This window comes from Phascolarctos cinereus, unplaced genomic scaffold (assembly GCF_003287225.1).
Source record: "Phascolarctos cinereus isolate Bilbo 61053 unplaced genomic scaffold, phaCin_HiC Scaffold_4;HRSCAF=312, whole genome shotgun sequence".
Taxonomy (NCBI): Eukaryota; Metazoa; Chordata; class Mammalia; order Diprotodontia; family Phascolarctidae; genus Phascolarctos; species Phascolarctos cinereus.
The window spans coordinates 165,240,351-165,248,370 of record NW_027555847.1 but is presented as its reverse complement, the minus strand read 5'-3'; positions in this window follow the sequence as shown (position 1 = coordinate 165,248,370).

The following is an 8,020-nucleotide window of genomic DNA, read 5'->3' as shown; positions in this document are numbered from 1 at the left end:
ATCAGGACAACTGAAGATGGCCCCATGTATTGGGAGACCTTGGTCTTATTAAGCTATGGTCTTTAACAGGTCTTGGTTTGATGAGACAGCACCTATTCGGTGATTAAGGTTAGGTAAGAAATGAGGCAGAGAATGACCTCTTTACCTAGTCCAAAAAATTAAAATAAAATAAAATCGATCTGGGAGGGGAATCAGGGTTTCTGCCTAAAACAGAAACAATTACTATTTATATTCACTCTGAGCCATTAGGGCACAAACAATCACCACTAAGTGGGGCTTGGGCTGGGACATATTATTGGCCAATCAATGACAGCCAAAGTGAATTGGGTTTAAGGTAAGGTGTTTAAGAAAGAAATCTAGCTCATAAAGCTAAAGACATCTTGCAAGGTTTCAGCCATTAAAATTTTCATTCCTTTGGGAAGAGCACTCACAGGTAAGCATATGATACCCTATGTGGACAGAGGGAGAATAAAGAGGGAAGGGGAGTGGAGGGAAGGGGAGAGAGAGAGGAAGGAAGGAAGGAAGGAAGGAAGGAAGGAAGGAAGGAAGGAAGGAAGGAAGGAAGGAAGGAAGGAAGGAAGGAAGGAAGGAAGGAAGAAAGGAAGGAAGGAAGGAAGGAAGGAAGGAAGGAAGGAAGGAAGGAAGGAAGGAAGGAAGGAAGGAAGGAAGGAAGGAAGGAAGGAAGGAAGGAAGGAAGGAAGGAAGGAAGGAAGGAAGGAAGGAAGGAAGGAAGGAAGGAAGGAAGGAAGGAAGGAAGGATGGAACAAGGAAAGAAGGAAGGAAAAGAGGAGGGACCTGCATTGTCCAATTGGAACTGGCTTATTGGGTTCCAAGTAGGTCCATCTGGGTTCAGTGGCAAAATGTAGATCAGGACACCTAGAGATGGCCCCCAAGAAGAGAGAGTAAGCAGTACAACAGAGTAGAAACAGCAGTGTTTCTGCAGTCAGGGACCTAGGGTCAAATTCTATCTCTGATGCTTACTACTTGGGTAACCTTGGGCAAGTCTCCTAACCTCCCTGGAACTAATTTTTCTCATACTTAAGTAAAACGGAGATAGTTGGGTAACATGCCCCCTGAGGTGCCTTCCATCTCTAAAACAAAAGACCTATGATCAAAAATAGAACATATGATGCCTAATGGAGTAAACTTTAACCTGACCTATTTAAACAACTTGTTAAGAAAGAAAGAAAGAAAGAAAGAAAGAAAGAAAGGAAGGAAGGAAGGAAGGAAGGAAGGAAGGAAGGAAGGAAGGAAGGAAGGAAGGAAGGAAGGAAGGAAGGAAGGAAGGAAGGAAGGAAGGAAGGAAGGAAGGAAGGAAGGAAGGAAGGAAGGAAGGAAGGAAGGAAAGAAGGAAGCAAGCAAGAAAGAAAGTGGATATGATAATGGATATTAACACATATTGTTGGCACATTCTAAGTAATCTTAAATGACATAAATCAATTTCCACCATAAGGAAACCAAAAAGACCCAGAATCTGGTTCAGATAGCAGACAGTTGATGTCATTGTCACCAGACAAATATGGCAGCCAAGAGCAATAAAGGTTTAGGTTTAAAGTATAAACTTACCTGTAAGGTAATATGGAGGAGAAACAGAGAACATTAAGAGAAATATAGCCATTCAAAATAGAAGCCATTGAGGAATAAAAATTGAAAAAAAATTTTATGAGAGGTCAAACTTAGCCAAGTGATACCAAGGTAATTTAAGAATTAAATTAAAGGACAACAAACAGATGAAAATGATAAATACATGTAAAGATTTTTTTAAAACAATAATGACTATGGATCTATCACATTTGAACTTTAAAATCATAATCTCTAACATGGTCAATGAAGACAGAGAAATAGCACCAAAGAAAACAAAGATAGGAAGGATATTTGGAATAAAGCACTTAAAGCATAGGTGTTGTACATGACACAATTATGAGGGCATTTAGGGATCAATTCTCTTGTTATTTTAAGGAGGGAACAAATGTCTTAGGCCTTATTAATACCAAAAAAAAAGTTGTATAAGTGGATATCATTATCTGTTGTTCAAAATAACTACTTTCCCATCTTCATAAAATTTTTATGAGAATAATCAATGCAGTTGCCAAAAGCATCCTTCATGAAGTTATGTGAAAGGAACATGAAGGACTTCACACACAGCAGATCACATTTTTACAAGCAGTTAACTGAAATTTACAGAGAATAAAAGATATAAGTCAGTTGTTTGTTGATTGTAAAAAAATAGATATAGTAGATTAAAATGTCACCTCAAAACTTTCTTTCAACAAGGTGTCTCATATATATATATATATATATATATATATATATATATATATATATATATATATATATATATATATACATATGTGTATATATATTGAGGGGCAGCTAGGTGGCACAGTGGATAGAGCACTAGCCCTGAAGTCAGGAGGGCCTGAGTTCAAATCTGGCCTCAGACCAAACACTTGACACTTACTAGCTGTGTCACTTAATGCCAACTGCCTAAAAAAAAAACTAATATAAAAAAATAATATATATATTGAAATAATATAAAATTCCTTTAAAGTTACAACAGACAAACTTTGTTTAATAATCCACTTATTGTTACTATTACTAATAATATTACAGAGGTGGTTGAGTCACAATCAACAGAACGGAAGACTAGATATTTTCTCTGATCCTCAAAACCTCTCAAATGTCTCCAAAATAGGAATTATGCACTAGAGAGGAAACAATTCCAGTAGTCTCTATAGTCTAAGACATCAAGATCTCTAATTAAGGAACAGTTCAATAAACTAACAGCAAAGAAGGCTAATTAATCTCTAACCCCAATGGGTTCACTAAGCACCCTCCCCCACACTATCTATAACATATACAAACTGACCCGTGAGCTTGCAACAGAACTCAACTCAAGCCTACTCCATCCCTGTGTCAGGGAAAATCAAAAGTAGAAGCTTGTTCTGGATGGAATAGCAGCATAGCAGCATTCTTTGCTGTAACATAACTCAGCCAAAGAAGTGAAGAAGAGAAAGAACTGGGCCAGAATACTTCTGTTTAGCATTCTAATAAACCTGAGGGAAAGAGGCCAGAAAATACCTGGAGCCAGTTCTGTCCCCCCAGAAGTCACTTGGGGGCTGAGACTGAGGCCATTGAAATGTGAATTGCCCAATGTAAGAGAAAGCTGAGATGGCTTTGAGGTGCATCCTAGAGGGAAATTGCAATCAACAAGGAAAGAATCAGAAAGTGAGCAAGAGAAGAACATAATGGGAAAGAATTAAATTACTAAAGTTCTCAGGAAGAAAACTCAATTAAAAATTTTTAGCATAAGCAGGTAAACCAACAGGGAAGATATTTGTAAGAGAAGGAAATAGAGTCTCCAGACCAGGTAAGTAAGTCAAGATTTCTGTGAGTGTATATTGCAAGAAGAATTAAATCAAATCAATACCTGATGATGCAAGGGCACCTTCAGATTCCCAAGAGATCATAGAGCAAGACAACATTGCTCTTGAATGCTTTAAGAGAGAGAGAGAGTGAGAGAGAGAGAGAGAGAGAGAGAGAGAGAGAGAGAGAGAGAGAGAGAGAGATGAATGGTGAAAGCAGAATTTAGGGCCTACAAAGCAGAAATAAATGACAGAATAGGAAAAACTTGAATTCACAATGGCAAGTCTGAAAAAGAAACAAAAGTGGGAATAACTAATTAGGAATAGTAGATATGAAGTATAATCTGGAAGAGAAGAAAAAAGCAATAACGTTCTTTTTAAAATTATCTCCATGTAAGCAAAGCACATTGATCTCAAAGACAGGATGCATAAAAACAACTCAAGAATTGTAAGTCTCCCAGACAAGTAGGACAAGTCAAAAAACCTAAACACTATAACACAAGAAATCTGCCCAGAACTTCTGAACTTTGAAAGTGACAATAGAAAGAATCCAGAAATTATATTCAGAACACAAACAGCAGCAGCAACAATAACAGCAAAGCCCCAAGGCTACAATCTCCAAGACTCATTGTGATTACATTTAACAATTCAAATGACAAACAACAAATTATGTAAGTGACCAAGAAAAAAGACTTTGAAATATAAAGAAAATTTAAATAATGCAAGTTGTAAAAAGGCAGAAAGAGCAAATACACCATTTACAGACTGTATTACAATTAAAAAATAACTATCAGTTCAGGGAGCATAAGCAAAAAACAAAAACCTAAATAGACACTTAATGAAATCCTAAATAATAAATGTATCAAAGAACAAATCATAGAAAAAACTAATAATTTGCAAAAGGAAATTATAACGATGAAACAACATATCAAAATTTCTAGGATGGAGCTAAAGAAGTCCAGAAGGGAAAAAATAATATCCCTATAAAAAACACATAAACATAGAAAAAGAAAGGATAAATGAATTTACATTGAACTTTTAAGAAAAATTACAAATCAACAAACAAACCCAAAGTAAATGCAAAAGAGGGGATATTAAAAATTAGAGAAGAAATAGAAAAACTGGAAACCAAAAGAACCCTATAGAATTGGTGAAATAAAAAGCTGATTTTTGAGAATAAAATTGATAAATCTTTAGCCAATTTAATTAAGTTTATCAATAAAATTGATAAACCTTGAGTCAATCTAATAGATAACATTTAGCCTTAAAAAGAGGGCAGAAATCAGATCAACCGAATAGCAAATGAACAACATAAAATAACCAATTAAAAAAATAAAGAAAATTATCAAAATCTTCTATGCATCATTATATTCTAACAAAACTGAGAATACAAAAGAAGTAAAGTAACACTTTTAAAAATATAAGATATCTAAACTAGAAGAAGACCAATTAGAAATTTTAAATAATAATTATGGAATTTGAACTAGCTACAAAGGACCTACCAAATGCAAAGACTAGTCATGATGAATTCACAGGAAAATTCTATCATACTTTTAAAGACTAATTAGTACCAACAATTAGTACCAATACTACACAAATTATTCTCAAAAATTGAGATTAACAATATCCTATCAGTTTTTTTTAAATTATATACATATAGTCCCAATATCTAAACCAGGGAAGGAAAAAGAATGAAATTATAGACTAATATCATAATGAGTATAAACTAAATAATTTTAAGTAAAATCTTGTCAAGCAGACTATAACAATTTTTCCAAGATATCATTAATCATAACCAAGGTGAATTTATAATAGAGATGTGAGGATAGTTCAACATTAGTAAAATAATTGACATAATTAATCATGTTAAAAACAAAAATATCCCAAACCATAAGATTACCTCAACAGACACTAAAATATTCCTAGTAAATAAGTGGCCAGAGGATATGAGCAAACAATACAGAAAATAATTGCAAACATTTAACAACCATGTGAAAGAATGTTTTAAATAACTAGTAATGACAGGACAGTCTTGAGATTTTACCTCACACCCTGTAAACTGGCAAAGAGTACAAAAGATGGGAATGTCGATGATGGAGAAGCTGTGGAAAGATAGGCACACTAGTGCATTGTTGATGGAGCTGTGAATCATTGTAACCATTTTGGAAAGCAATTTGGAATTAAGTAAATAAAGTGACTAAAACATTCATACCCTTTGACCCAGAGATTCTATTATCAGGCTTAGAGACCATTTATAAATTAAATTTTAATTTATTTTGTCTTCATTTTTTTATGTGGGATAGCTCTTTGGGAATGGGGAGAAGTAAGGACACTGGGGGGAAATTATGGCTACTTAAAAAAAAGAAATCAATAAAAATGTATTTTAAAAAATATCATAGAGGTAGCAGAGAACAGTGGATAAAGAGCCAACCTGGAAACCAGGAATTCCTGAGTTCCAGTCCTGCCTCTGACTCTATGAGCCTGGATAAATTAATTAATTTAATCAATTAATTAATAATGAATATTAATGTATTAATGCTCTATGCAACTAAAAACAATAGATTAGAGAGAACATGTCAACTTACTTTGGTAGAGGGAATTTCCTTATCTGGGCATTCCCTACATGAAAGAAAACAGAGATCTCTATCCATATCTTTATCCCTACAAAACAGAAAGACATATGCTTACCAAAGATGTTTGTCACCATCAAGAGTCTGTCCAAAATAGAATCCAAATCAAAAAAGGAATTCCCTAAAGATTATAAGGAACCCCAGATGCTCCTGTTTGCGGATTGTATAGTGCTGATTGTATCAAGTCCTGAAACACTACAGAAGTTCCTAAATGATATCCATAATTGCTCAAAAGAGCTCAGTGTAACTGTCCTGAAAAGTGAAAAAAAAATGAAAAATGACTATTGTTTAAATAGTTAGATGTCATATAGAGTTGGTCTCACGCAACTTAGAACATTGCTGAGCATGGAGAATGAGCTGGGCCCAGAAATGAACAGGAAAAGGAAGAAGCAAGATTGATTTTGGGATATGGCTCAGTAGTTTTAGTGACCCTAAGCTTCTCCCTGAAACAAATCCATGGGTAGCATGTCTTAAATGATAGAATACTAAAATCATCAAAGAATTAAAGCTAAAAGTCATCAACAGGTCAATGGAGAGATGCCTAGTGAGTGTAAGTATGCTGTAATACATTACCTTCCAAGAACTGTGGCAAGAGTAGTAATGTAAACTATATACTCAGAGAGGAGTATGGGCAGAAAAGAAGGTGGGTTACTAATATGGTAAAAAGGAGTAAGCAATTGACAGGTTAACTTCTGTGTTCTATTAGTATCCATGGAATGTCAAGAGAACATGAATAAAACTACCGTCATGTGAGAAGGATTCCCTGAAGAGGAGTGACATGAGGATGTAGTGAAGAATAGTTCAAGATGAAAGAACGTTGCATCAGGATGTGCATCACTGCATCATCAATTAAAACATTTAAGTGTAGACATAGAACGTCTACAAAGTCATCCAATCTTAACTAACCTCAGAACTTCATATCACAGGCCATAGTAGGGACTAGTCAAGATAATGAATAGAACAGACCACCATAAGCCCAGCCTTATTTCACTTTCGGGGTGAGAAATGAGAGGTGATAGGTATGCTAGTGCATTGAAAATCCATGCCTCATTGCTGGTGATTCAAAGTTCAATCCCTGCTAAAGAATTGAAAGTCTATGCTCCATTGTTGGTGATGCAGTAGCCTCATATATATAAACAAAGGACCACATTATGTTTTCCATTTAAGTGCTGCTGTATTTCAATGAAAGATGAAGTAGGTTCTGTTAGTGACCCCACAGTCCCTGGCCCAGAGCTAGGTGAACTCTCTACAAAAAGTCCTCTACAAGAAGCCCTTTATAAAAAGAGCAGGGTACCAAAGATGCCCTTAGTGGGGTTCACAGAACGAAGAACATTCAGAATCTAGCTGTGACTGCTAGCTCTACCTTCTCTGACATGCTCCTCTCACAGAACCTCTAAGGTCTCAATAATTCACCACAGTCACCGTGTTCAGACAGTTTACTTGGAAAAGTGAGTTCTGAGCTGAAATTTTGGCAGGTCTTAAAATATTTCCTTCTGTGCAACAGAAATCACATCTCCATCATCTGCACCTGGGAGTGAAGTAAAGCATAAAAGGGGAGAGAAATGAAGAAGTGGCTGCTTTATAATTCATCTTTGTCATAGCATGAGCCTCGCTCTCTCCTTCTACCTCATGCAAGAGCCCTTCAGTAAATGAAGTTTCACCCATACAGACAAATACCTATATGTGTGTATGTGTGTGTGTGTGTGTGTGTGTGTGTGTGTTAATAAACTTATATAAATATAGGGCATATGTAGGTTTCAAGCTAGCAGGCATTTGCCTGCACTATTCCAGTAGCCCACACTTCTAAAAGAGCGTCTGCTTGTTCACCTAGTGCCTTAATGCCTGGTCTAGTTCTATAGTTATTTTAGGCTAGGGATGTGGGCATCACAAAATTCAATACCTGAAGAAGACTTGAACTTTTTTTTGAGACTGAATCTCCCCACCTTTCCCATGCTGTTAGCGCAAGGGCCACTTGTGGGCTTCATGCTACTATTGATTAGCTTGGAAGCTTTGACCTAAACCAGT